The sequence below is a fragment of the Scyliorhinus canicula genome, chromosome 8 (genome assembly GCF_902713615.1).
Source record: "Scyliorhinus canicula chromosome 8, sScyCan1.1, whole genome shotgun sequence".
In the NCBI taxonomy this organism is placed as follows: Eukaryota; Metazoa; Chordata; class Chondrichthyes; order Carcharhiniformes; family Scyliorhinidae; genus Scyliorhinus; species Scyliorhinus canicula.
The window spans coordinates 119,193,149-119,206,310 of record NC_052153.1 but is presented as its reverse complement, the minus strand read 5'-3'; positions in this window follow the sequence as shown (position 1 = coordinate 119,206,310).

Below are 13,162 nucleotides of genomic sequence, written 5' to 3'. Positions count from 1 at the left end.
ATCTTTATGGGCAGAATTAGGAGGGAAAGGTTTCCATTATATCCCCCCATTAAAAGAGAGAAAAAAAAGATTTGTTTGTGCACAACTTTTCCATTGTCTAAATCACACCACCACAAATGTGGAGAATTAAAATATAAATTTTTTTACATCATTAAGGCAAAAATATAATGACTGTGGTGAGATTCCAGTGGTAACGTTTTGTTCATTAAACCTATAAGGAGCAGTTAAATCAACAAAGGTATTAAATAGAAATATGTAAATGCTTCCAATAGTTGCTAAAGTTTTCAGGATGTTGGTATTGCTATTTTTAATTTTAATTAACATCAGTTCTTAGTTTTGATTAATATCCCATGCATTGCAGAAAGCTGGTGTTGAAAACCAATTAGATGATTAGGTTTCACTTTAAACATTGAAAATTCTAAGTTTATTCATATTTTAGCCCAGATCTTCCAGCTCCAGATAGTCGGAGAGATGATTGACCTCCAATAATACAGTCATCTTCTTTTGTGCTGACTCCACACAGTGGAGCATTTTCCCATTGATTCCCATTAAGTCCAGTTTCCCGAGGACTCAAAAGCTGTCTTGATATCAAGGGCAGTCACGCTTAACTCACCTCTTGTTTTCAGTTCCTTTGTCCATTTTTGAACTAAGGATGTAATGAGGTCATGAACTAGGTTGCCCAGCCAGAACTCAAATTAAGCATTATTCAGCAAATTATTGCTGAGTAAGTATCATTTTTTAGTACTTCTTATATCATTGTCATTTTGTTGATGATTGTAAGTAGACCGATGAGGCAGTCATTGGATAATTGGGTTTATCCCGCTTTTTGTGACACAAGACTCTTTTTGTGCAGTGTTTAAAACAGTGAGAGGAGAGCCGGGAGATTCAGTGTTTAAAACAGTGAGAGACGAGCCAGGAGTTTCTGTGTTTAAAACAGTGAGAGGAGAGCCAGGGGTTTCACTGTTTAAAACAGGGAGAGGAGTGCCGGGGGTCTCAGTGTTTAAAACAGCAAGAGAAGAGCCGGGGGTTTCAGTGTTTAAAACAGCGAGAGGAGAGCCGGGTGTTTCACAGTTTGAAACAGCGAGAGGACAGCCGGGAGTTTCAGTGTTTAAAACAGCGAGAGGAGAGCCGAGGATTTCAGTGTTTAAAACAGCGAGAGGAGAGCTGGGAGTTTCAGTGTTTAAAACAGCGAGAGGAGAGCCGGGAGTTTCAGTGTTTAAAACAGCGAGAGGAGAGCCGGGAGTTTCAGTGTTTTAAACAGCGAGAGGAGAGCCGGGAGTTTCAGTGTTTAAAACAGTGAGAGGAGAGCCGGGAGTTTCAGTGTTTAAAACAGTGAGAGGAGAGCCGGGAGTTTCAGTGTTTAAAACAGCGAGAGGAGAGCCGGGAGTTTCAGTTTTTAAAACAGCGAGAGGAAAGCCAGGAGTTTCAGTTTTTAAAACAACGAGAGGAGAGCTGGGAGTTTCAGTGTTTAAAACAACGAGAGGAGAGCCGGGAGTTTCCAGTGTAAAACAGTGAGAGGAGAGCCGGGAGTTTCAGTGTTTAAAACAGCGAGAGGAAAGCCAGGAGTTTCAGTGTTTAAAAGAGCGAGAGGAGAGCCGGGGGTTTCAGTGTTTAAAACAGCGAGAGGAGAGCCGGGGGTTTCAGTGTTTAAAACAGCGAGAGGAGAGCGGGGAGTTTCAGTGTTTAAAACAGCGAGAGGAGAGCCGGGAGTTTCAGTGTTTAAACCAGTGAGAGGAGAGCCGGGAGTTTCAATGTTTAAAGCAGCGAGAGGAGAGCCGGGAGTTTCAATGTTTAAAACAGTGAGAGGAGAGCCGGGGGTTTCAGTGTTTAAAACAGAGAGAGGGGAGCCGGGAGTTTCAGTGTTTAAAACAACGAGAGGAGAGCCGGGAGTTTCAGTGTTTAAAACAGTGAGAGGAGTGCCGGGGGTTTCAGTGTTTAAAACAACGAGAGGAGAGCCGGGAGTTTCAGTGTTTAAAACAACGAGAGGAGAGCCGGGAGTTTCAGTGTTTAAAACAGTGAGAGGAGAGCCGGGGGTTTCAGTGTTTAAAACAGCGAGTGAGAGCCGGGAGCAGAGTGAAGCGGACCAGCGCGGGACACTGCTGCAGGGGAGTGGATAAAGGCAGTACCAGGCTCGGGGCTGAGCGGATAGGGTCGGACCAGCGCGGGACACTGCTGCAGGGGAGTGGATAAAGGCAGTACCAGGCTCGGGGCTGAGCGGATAGGGTCGGACCAGCGCGGGACACTGCGCTGCAGGGGAGTGGTTAAAGGCAGTACCAGACTCGGGGCTGAGTGGATAGGGTCGGACCAGCGTGGGACACTGCTGCAGGGGAGAGGATAAAGGCAGTACCAGGCTCGGGGCTGAGTGGATAGGGTCGGACCAGCGTGGGACACTGCTGCAGGGGAGTGGATAAAGGCAGTGCCAGGCTCGGGGCTGAGCGGATAGGGTCGGACCAGTGCGGGACACTGCGCTGCACGGGAGAGGATAAAGGCAGTACCAGGCTCGGGGCTGAGTGGATAGGGTCGGACCAGTGCGGGACACTGCTCTGCAGGGGAGAGGATAAAGGCAGTACCAGGCTCGGGGCTGAGCGGATAGGGGCGGGCCTGCGTGGGACACTGCTGCAGGGGAGAGGATAAAGGCAGTACCAGGCTCGGGGCTGAGTGGATAGGGGCGGACCAGCGCGGGACACTGCTGCAGGGGAGAGGATAAAGGCAGTACCAGGCTCGGGGCTGAGTGGATAGGGTCGGACCAGCGCGGGACACTGCGCTGCAGGGGAGAGGATAAAGGCAGTACCAGGCTCGGGGCTGAGCAGAGAGGAGCGGGCCTGCGCGGGACACTGCTGCAGGGGAGTGGATAAAGGCAGTACCAGGCTCGGGGCTGAGTGGATAGGGTCGGACCAGCGCGGGACACTGCTGTAGGGGAGTGGTTAAAGGCAGTACCAGGCTCGGGGCTGAGTGGATAGGGTCGGACCAGCGCAGGACACTGCTGCAGGGGAGAGGATAAAGGCAGTACCAGGCTCGGGGCTGAGCAGAGAGGAGCGGGCCTGCGCGGGACACTGCTGCAGGGGAGTGGATAAAGGCAGTACCAGGCTCGGGGCTGAGCGGATAGGGTCGGACCAGCGCGGGGCACTGCTGTAGGGGAGAGGATAAAGGCAGTACCAGGCTCGGGGCTGAGAGGATAGGGGCGGACCAGCGCGGGACACTGCTGCAGGGGAGTGGTTAAAGGCAGTACCAGGCTCGGGGCTGAGCGGATAGGGGCGGACCAGCGCGGGACACTGCTGCAGGGGAGTGGATAAAGGCAGTACCAGGCTCGGGGCTGAGTGGATAGGGTCGGACCAGTGCGGGACACTGCGCTGCAGGGGAGAGGATAAAGGCAGTACCAGGCTCGGGGCTGAGCAGAGAGGAGCGGGCCTGCGCGGGACACTGCTGCAGGGGAGTGGATAAAGGCAGTACCAGGCTCGGGGCTGAGTGGATAGGGTCGGACCAGCGCGGGACACTGCTGTAGGGGAGAGGATAAAGGCAGTACCAGGCTCGGGGCTGAGTGGATAGGGTCGGACCAGCGCGGGACACTGCTGTAGGGGAGAGGATAAAGGCAGTACCAGGCTCGGGGCTGAGAGGATAGGGGCGGACCAGTGCGGGACACTGCGCTGCAGGGGAGTGGATAAAGGCAGTACCAGGCTCGGGGCTGAGAGGATAGGGGCGGACCAGCGCGGGGCACTGCACTGCGGGTAGGACAGCAGCTTGTCTGTTTGTTTATTTCGAAATTGAAAACAACCTGGTAAAGTGACATTACAGGCGACTGTGACCTGATTGGCTGAAAGGCAGACTGGACTAAATTTGAAAATTTGTAGAGTTACTAGTTTTAATTTGATTTAAATTACTATTTGTAAGTTGATTTGAATTACTATTTTTGAAATTTGACTTAAATTACTATTTTAAGTTGATTTTAATTACTATTTTTTAATCTTTATATCTCACTTATAAAGCTATTTTGGGTTGATTTGAATTACTATTTTTAAGTTGATTTAAATAACTTTTTTAATTTTAATTAGATAACTTTTTAATTTCAATTAAATAACTATTTAATTTGTTGTCAGATCAAGCAAGATATATACTCAGGGATAAAGCTATTAAATAGTATACAGGAAATTGGATAAAATCCGACACAAAACCATTTTTCTAAAGTTTAATTTCAATAGTTTAATTTAAAGGAATAAATCATGGCAGGACAGCTCCAAAGCGTGGTCTGCTCCTCTTGGTCCATGTGGCAGGCTGGGGACAGTTCCAGTACCCAGGGTCAGCATGTGTGCACAAAGTGTCTCCGGTTTCAGCTCCTGAAAGCTCGAGTTTCAGAGCTGGAGCAGCGGCTGGAGACACTGTGAAGCATCTGCAAGTTGGAGAGCATCGTGGATAGCACGTATGGAGAGGTGGTCACACCATAGGCTCCACAGGCAGGAAGGGTATGGGTGACCACCAGACAGAGCAAGAGAGCGAGGCAGGTAGTGCAGGAGTCTCCTGTGGCCATTCCCCTCCAGAACAGATATACCGCTTTGGATACTGTTGAGGGGAATGGCCTCTCAAGGGAAAATAGCAACAGCCAAACTCGAGGCACGATGGTTGGTTCTGCTCCAGAGGGGAGGGGTGATAAGTGTGACAGTGCAATAGTTATCAGGGAATCAATTGTAAGGGGAATAGACAGGCGTTTCTGTGGCCGCAAACGAGACTCCAGGATGGCATGTTGCCTACCTGGTGCTAGGGTCAAGGATGTCTTGGAGCGGTTTCAGGACATTCTGGAGGGGAAGGGTGAACAGCCCGTGGTCGTGGTACATCGGTACAAACGACATAGGTAAAAAAGTGATGATGTCCTAAAAGCAGAATACAGGGAGCTAGGAAGGAAGTTAAGAAATCGGACCTCGAAGGTAGTGATCTCAGGATTACAACCGGTTCCACGTGCTAGTCAGAGTAGAAATGACAGGATATATAGGATGAATACGTGGTTGAAGGGATGGTGTCAGGGGGAGGGTTTCAGATTCCTGGGGCATTGGGACCGGTTCTGGGGGAGGTGGGACCTGTACAAACTGGCTGGGTTCACCTGGGCAGGGCTGAAACTGATGTCCTATTTGCTAGAGCGGTTGGGGAATGTTTAAACTAATGTGGCAGGGGATGGAAACCGATGCAGGAAGTCGGAAGGTAGTAAAACAGGGACAGAAACAAAAGGCAGTAAGGGGGAACATGTAAGGCAGAGAAGCCATAGTCAAAAATCAAAAAGGGCGACAGTACAAGGTACAGTGACTGAGGGGAGCTCAGTGAATAGGCCCAGTAATACTAAAAGGAATAAAACGGGAAGTAAAAACATAAATGGAAAGCGACGCGGCAGGCTGTTACCTGAAGATATGGGTTCAACGACAAGGAAAATTAGGAGAAAAGTTAAGAGGAAGAATAACCTAGGAGAGGTTACTGTTCAAGGTGTTAAGATTCAAAACAGAGGTATAAAAGCCAACATAAGTGTACTTTACCTGAATGTTCGTAGTATTCGGAATAAGTTAAATGAGTTGATGGCGCAAATCATCGTGAATGACTATGATTTAGTGGCCATTACTGAAACATGGTTAAAGGATGGTCACGACTGGGAGTTAAATATCCAAGGGTATCAAACTATACAGAAGGACAGAGTGGATGGTAAGGGAGGTGGTGTATCTCTGTTATTTAAGGATGACATCCGGGTAATAGTAAGGGATGACATCGGTGCTATGGAGGATAAGGTTGAATCCATTTGGGTGAAATCAGGAATACTAAGGCGAAAAAGTCACTGATAGGAGTTGTCTATCGGCCACCAAATAGTAACATTATGGTGGGGCAGGCAATAAACAAAGAAATAACGGATGCATGTAGAAATGGTACAGCAGTTATCATGGGGGATTTTAATCTACATGTTGATTGGTTTAACCAGGTCGGTCAAGGCAGCCTTGAGGAGGCGTTTATAGAATGTATCCGCAATAGTTTCCGAGAACAGTATGTAATGGAACCTACAAGGGAACAAGCGGTCCTACATCTGGTCCTGTGTAATTAGACAGGATTGATTAATGATCTCATAGTTAAGGATCCTCTCGGAAGGAACAATCACAATATTGGGGAATTTAAAATACAGATGGAGGGTGAGAAGGTAAAATCAAACACTACTGTTTTGTGCTTAAACAAAGGAGATTACAATGGGATGAGAGAAGAGCTGGCTAAGGTAGACTGTGAGCAAAGACTTTATAGTGAAACATTTGAGGAACAGTGGAGAACCTTCCAAGTGATTTTTCACAGTGCTCAACAAAAGTTTATACCAACAAAAAGGAAAAACGGTAGAAAGAGGGAAAATCGGCAGTGGATATCTTAGGAAATACAGGAGAGTATCAAATTGAAGGCAAAAGCGTACAAAGTGGCAAAGATAGTGGGAGACTAGTGGACTGGGAAATCTTTAGGGGGCAACAGAAAGCTGCTAAAAAAAAAGCTATAAAGAAGAGTAAGATAGATTATGAGAGGAAACTTGCTCTGAATATAAAAACAGACAGTAAAAGTTTCTACAAATATATAAAACAAAAAAGAGTGGCTGAGGTAAATATTGGTCCTTTAGAGGATGAGAAGGGAGATTTAATAATGGGAGATGAGGAAATGGCTGAGGAACTGAAAAGGTTTTTTGGGTCAGTCTTCACAACGGAAGACTCAAATAACATGCCACTGACTGATGGAAATGAGGCTATGGCAGGTGAGGACCTTGAGATGATTGTTATCACTAAGGAGGTAGTGATGGGCAAGCTAATGGGGCTAAAGGTAGACAAGTCTCCTGGCCCTGATGGAATGAATCCCAGAGTGCTAAAAAAAATGGCTAGGAAAATTGCAAATGCACTAGAGATAATTTACCAAAATTCACTAGACTCTGGGGTGGTCCTGGTGGATTGGAAACTAGCAAATGTGACGCCACTGTTTAAAAAAGGAGGTAGGCAGAAAGCGGGTAATTATAGGCCAGTTAGCTTAACTTCGGTAGTAGGGAAGATGCTGGAATCTATCCTCAAGGAAGAAATAGCGAGGCATTTGGATGGAAACTGTCCAGTTGGGCAGACGCAGCATGGGTTCATAAAGGGCAGATCGTGCCTAACTAATGTAGGTGAATTTTTTGAGGACATTACCAGTGCGGTAGATAATGGGGAGCCAATGGATGTGGTATATATGGATTTCCAGAAAGCTTTTGACCAGGTGCCACACAAAAGGTTGCTGCATAAGATAAAGATGCATGGCATTAAGGGTAAAGTAGTAGCATGGATAGAGGATTGGTTAATTAATAGAAAGCAAAGAGTGGGGATTAATGGGTGTTTCTCTGGTTGGCAATCAGTAGCTAATGGTGTCCCTCAGGGATCCGTGTTGGGCCCACAATTGGACCAAGGGCAATGTGTCCAGGTTTGCAGACGACACTAAGATGAGTGGTAAAGCAAAAAGTGCAGAGGATACCGGAAATCTGTAGAGGGATTTGGATAGGTTAAGTGAATGGGCTAGGGTCTGGCAGATGGAATACAATGTTAACAAATGTGAGGTTAACCATTTTGGTAGGAATAACAGCAAATGGGATTATTATTTCAATGATAAAATATTAAAACATGCTGCTGTGCAGAGAGACCTCGGTGTGCTAATGCACGAGTCGCAAAAAGTTGGTTTACAGGTGCAACAGGTGATTAAGAAGGCAAATGGAGTTTTGTCCTTCATTGCTAGAGGGATGGAGTTTAAGACTAGGGAGATAATGCTGCAATTGTATAAGGTGTTAGTGAGGCCACACCTGGAGTATTGTGTTCAGTTTTGGTCTCCTTACCTGAGAAAGGACGTACTGGCACTGGAGGGTGTGCAGAGGAGGTTCACTAGGTTAATCCCAGAGCTGAAGGGGTTGGATTACAAGGAGAGGTTGAGTAGACTGGGACTGTACTCGTTGGAATTTAGAAGGATGCAGGGGGTCTTATAGAAAAATATAAAATTATGAAGGGAATAGATAGGATAGATGCAGGCAGGTTGTTTCCACTGGTGGGTGAAAGCAGAACTAGGGGACAGAGCCTCAAAATAAGGGGAAGTAGATTTAGGACTGAGCTTAGGAGGAACTTCTTCACCCAAAGTGTTGTGAATCTATGGAATTCCTTCCCCCAGTGAAGCAGTTGAGGCTCCTTCAGTAAATGTTTTTATGATAAAAAATAGATAGTTTTCTGAAGAATAAAGGGATTAAGGGTTATGGTGTTTGGGCCAGAAAGTGGAGCTGAGTCCACAAAAGTTCAGCCATGATCTCATTGAATGGCGGAGCAGGCTCGAGGGGCCAGATGGCCTACTCCTGCCCCTAGTACTTATGTTCTTATGTACGACATACTTGAGCAATTTTCCTCATTGCTGGGTAGATGCCAGTGTTACAGCTATACTTGAACAGCTTGGCTAGAGCTGCAGATAGTTCTGCCAAAATGTTGTCAGAATCCATAGCCTTTGCAGTAGCCAGTGCTTCCAGCATTTCTGATATCATGTGGAGTGAATCAAATTGGCTGAAGACCAGCATCTGTAATATTGGGAACCTCAGGAAGAGGCTGAGGTGGATCATCTGCTCAGTACTTTTGGCTAAAGCTGGTTTTATTCTTTTCCACTAATAAGAACATAAGAACATAAGAACTAGGAGCAGGAGTAGGCCATCTGGCCCTTAGAGCCTGCTCCGCCATTCAATTAGATCATGGCTGATCTTTTGTGGACTCAGCTCCACTTTCCGGCCCGAACACCAATGTGCTGGGCTCCTCCACCATTGACAATGGGGATATTTGTGGAGCCTCCTTCTCTAGTTAGTTGTTTAATTGTCCACTAGTATTCACAGAAACAGAGTTTAAATCTAAGCCTGTGGTTGTGCGATCTCGCAGCTCTGTCTATCGTATGTTGCTTTTGCTGCTTGGCACACAAGTAGTCCTATGTTGTAGCTTCACCAGGTTGATACCTCATTTTTAAGTAAGCCTGGTTCTGCCCTTGCCATGCCCTTCTGTACTCTTCATTGAACCAAGGTTGATCCCTGACTTGATGGTAATGGTAGAGTAGGGGATATGTTGGGCCATGAGGTTTCAGATTTTGGGTGAATGCAACAATTCTGCTGATGGCCCTCAGCACCTCGTGGATGCCCAGTCTTGAGTTGCTGGATTAGTTTGTAATCACTGTTGTAAAAACACCGGACTTTTCTTCCATTCGTTCATGGGATGTGGGTGTCGCTGCCTGGGCCAATATTTATTACCCATTCCTGAGGGCAAATAATAGTCAACCAACATACCGTGGAGGTTTGAGAGGCCGAGAGTGAAGGAATTTTTTTCCCACGTGCACAGGGTGTACTCCCGAGTCGACTTTTTTGTGCTGGATAGGACGCAGTTGGTAGGAGTATTCGGTTCGAAGTACTCAGCAATTGTTGTGTCGGACCATGTGCCACACTGGGTGGACTTGTGGGTAAACAGGGGAGGGGTTCAGCGCTGCAGTGGAGGTTGGATGTAAGGCTATTGTCAGATGAGGAGGTTGTGAGCAGATGAGGGCAGCCATTCGGAGATATGTAGGGGGAGTTTATCTTGATTGGGGCACACAGGGAGAAGGCGGAGCGGGTGGAGATGGAAAGGCTAGTGGAGGAGATCTTAGAACATACAGTGCAGAAGGAGGCCATTCGGCCCATCGAGTCTGCACCGACCCACTTAAACCCTTACTTCCACCCTAGCCCCGTAACCCAATAACCCCTCCTAACCTTTTTGGTCACGAAGGGCAATTTATCATGGGCAATCCACGTAACCTGCACGTCTTTGGACTGTGGGAGGAAATCGGAGCACCCGGAGGAAACCCACACAGACACGGGGAGAACGTGCAGACTCCGCACAGACAGTGACCCAGCAGGGAATCAAACCTGGGACCCTGGCACTGTGAAGCCACAGTGCTATCCACTTGTGTACCTCTTGCAGGTGGACAAGAGGTATCCAGAGTAACCGGAGGCGGGGCTGTTGAGAGAGCAGCAGAAACTGACGATGGAGTTTGGCTGTTATCTACGGGGAAGGCGGTAGGGCAGTTGAGGAGAGTGAAGGGGGTGGTTTATGAATATGGGAAAAGGCGAGCAGGACGTTGCCACATCAATTGAGGAGACAGGAGGCAGCGAGGGATATTGGGAAAGTGAAAGACAGGGGGTGGGGGGAACACAGTCTTGGACCTGGTGTGGGTGAATGGGATGTTTCAGAATTTCTACAGGAGGTTGTATGAGTCGGAACCCCCAGCCGGGGTGGAGGGAATGAGGCAGTTTTTGGAGGGGTTGGAGTTCCCGAGGTGGAGGAGGACCTGGTAGAGGGGCTGGGCGCCCCTATTGGGCTGGTGGAGGTGGGGGAGGGGCTTGAGGCGATGTAGTCGGGCAAGGCCCCGGCCCAGATGCATGCCCAGTGGAGTTTTATAAAAGGTTTACGGGGGTCCTGGGGCCTTTGCTGGTGTGGGCGTTTAATGAGGCGAGGGAGCGGGTGTTGCTCCCCCCCACCTTTATCGCAGGCCTCGATCTCCTTGATTCCAAAACGGGACAAGGATCAGGAGCAGTGTGGGTCCTAAAGACCGATCTGGCTTTCGAACGTGGGCGCCAAGTTATTGGTCAAGATCCTGGCCTCGAGAATTGAGGACTGTATGCCAGGGGTGATAGGGGAGGACCAAAAGGGGTGTGTGAAGGGGAGGCATCTGTCCGCTAATATTAGGAGATTATTGAATGTGACAATGATGCCCCCTGAGGGACGGGATGTGGAAGTGGTGGTCGCCATGGACGCGGAGAAAGCCTTCAATCAGGTGAAATGGGAATATTTGTGGGAGGTGCTGGGGCGGTTTGGGTTTGAACAGATATTTGTGGATTGGGTCTGACTGCTGTATCAAGCACCAGTGGCGAGTGTGCGAAACCGGGTGAGCTCAGGGGACGAGGCAGGAATGTCCACTCTGCCCATTGTTCTTTGCCTTGGCTATCGAGCCACTGGCGATGGCGTTGAGAGAGTCAAGGGACTGGCAGGGTATAGTTCGGGGGGGGAGGGTGGAGCATAGCTCGCTTTATACGGGCGATTTGTTGCTGTACATTACGGACACGCTGGGGGGTATTGGGAGATTATGGGGATCTTTGAGGAATTCGGCCGATTTGCGGGGTATAAATTGAACAGGGGAAGTGTGAGGTCTTTCCGATCCAGGCGAGGGGGCAGGAGAAGAGATTGGGGGAGATACTGTTTAAGGTGGTGAGGGGGGAGCATTCGGTGTTTGGCATTCAGATAGCGTGGGGATGGGAGCAGCTGCGGAAGTTCAATTTGGCTCGGTTGGTAGAGCAGATGATGGCGGACTTTAGGAGGTGGGATGTGCTCCCGTTGTCATTGGTGAGGAGGGTTCAAGTGGTAAAGATGACGGTCCGCCCGAGGTTCTTGTTCGTGATTCAGAGCCTCCTGACTTTTATTCCCAAGACTTTATTTAGGAGGGTGAAAGCGGCGATTTCGGGATCTGCGGGTAAAACCCCACAGGTGAAGAAGGTGCTGCTGGAGCGGGGTCAGGGGGGGATGCTTGGCTCCCGAACTTAAATTACTTCTGGGTGGCAAACATAGAGATGGTCAGGAAATGGGTAGTTGGGGAAGAGTCGGTATGGGAGCGGATGGAGGCGGCCTTATGTAAGGACACGGGTTCAGGGGCACTGTTAACGGTCCCTCTGCTGTTCTCTCCTGCCAGGTACTCCACATGCCCAGAAGTGTTGGCGGCCCTGAGGGTGTGGGGACAGTGGCGGCAGTGCATGGGGCAGGACGGGGCCTCGGTTTGGACAGAGATATGTGACAATCACCAGTTTGTTCTAGCGGTGCTGGGTTTCGGGGTGGCAGCGGACGGGGATCGAGCGGTTTGGGAATTTGTTCATCGATGGCAGCTTTCCATGCTTGGAAGAGTTGGAGGAGGAATTTGATCTGCACGGTGGGAATGGGTTCCAGTATTTGCAGGTGAGGGACTTTGTGCGGCTGCAAGTATTGACTTTTCCGTACCTGCCACCCCAAGGGTTACAGGATAAGGTGGTGTCAAAAGCAGGGGTAGGGGAGGGGAAGGTGTTGGAAATTTATACAGAACTCATGGACTGGGAGGAAGACCCGATAGGGGAGGTGAAGCAGAAGTGGGAGGAAGAGTTGGGTAGTGAGTTGCAAACTGGGCTGTGGAAGGATGCCCTGAGGAGGGTTAATGCGTCCTCGCATGTGCCAGGCTTAGACTTATTCAGTTTAAGGTGGTCCACAGGGCACATATGACTGCACCAGATGAACAGGTGTTTTGTGGGGGTGAAAGATAAATGTGCGGGGTGGGCCTGTAAACTATGCCCAAATGTTCTGGGCGTATTCAAAGCTTGGGGGTTTCTAGCAGAGGTTTGCTGTGTCATGTCGGAGGTTTTGAAAGTGAGGGTGGTCCCGAGTCCAGACGTGTGTCAGAAGATCCGGGAATCTAGGGGGCGAGAGAGGCCGATGTTTTGGCCTTTGCCTCACTAGAATGGAGGAACTCGGACCCCCCCCCCCCCCCCCCAAGAAGTCGGAGGTGTGGCTGCGTAACCTGGCAGGATTTCTCAGGCTAGAGAAAATAAAGTTCGCCTTCAGGGGCTCAGTGGAAGGGTTTGCCCAGCCGTTTATCGAATTATTTGGGAAATATTAAGCTGTCAGCAGTGGGGTGGGGGTGGAGGGGTGGGGGTTTAAAATGGGGGGGGGGGGCAGGAGGAATTGTATAAGGTGGGGCAGGTCGGTGGGGAATTGTTTTTTTGTTGTGCTGGTAATGCATAGCCATGCTGGCTGGTTTGGGGTTGTGTTGCTGTTCATTATGTTAAAATTTAAAATTCAAATGCCTCAATAAAATATTTTTTTTTAAAAGAGTCAACCACATTGCTGTGGATCTAGAGTCACATGTAACCAGACCTGGGAAGGCCGACAGATTTCCTCTCCTAAAGGACATTAGTAAATCAGTTGGGTTTTTACGACAATCAACAATGGTTTCATGGTCATCTTCAATTCCAGATTATTATTGAATTCAAATATCAGCGCCTGCCATGGTCCCCTGAGAATTAACCTGGGTCTCTGGATTACTAGTCCAGCAATGATACCACTATGCCACTGCCTCCACTGCACACATA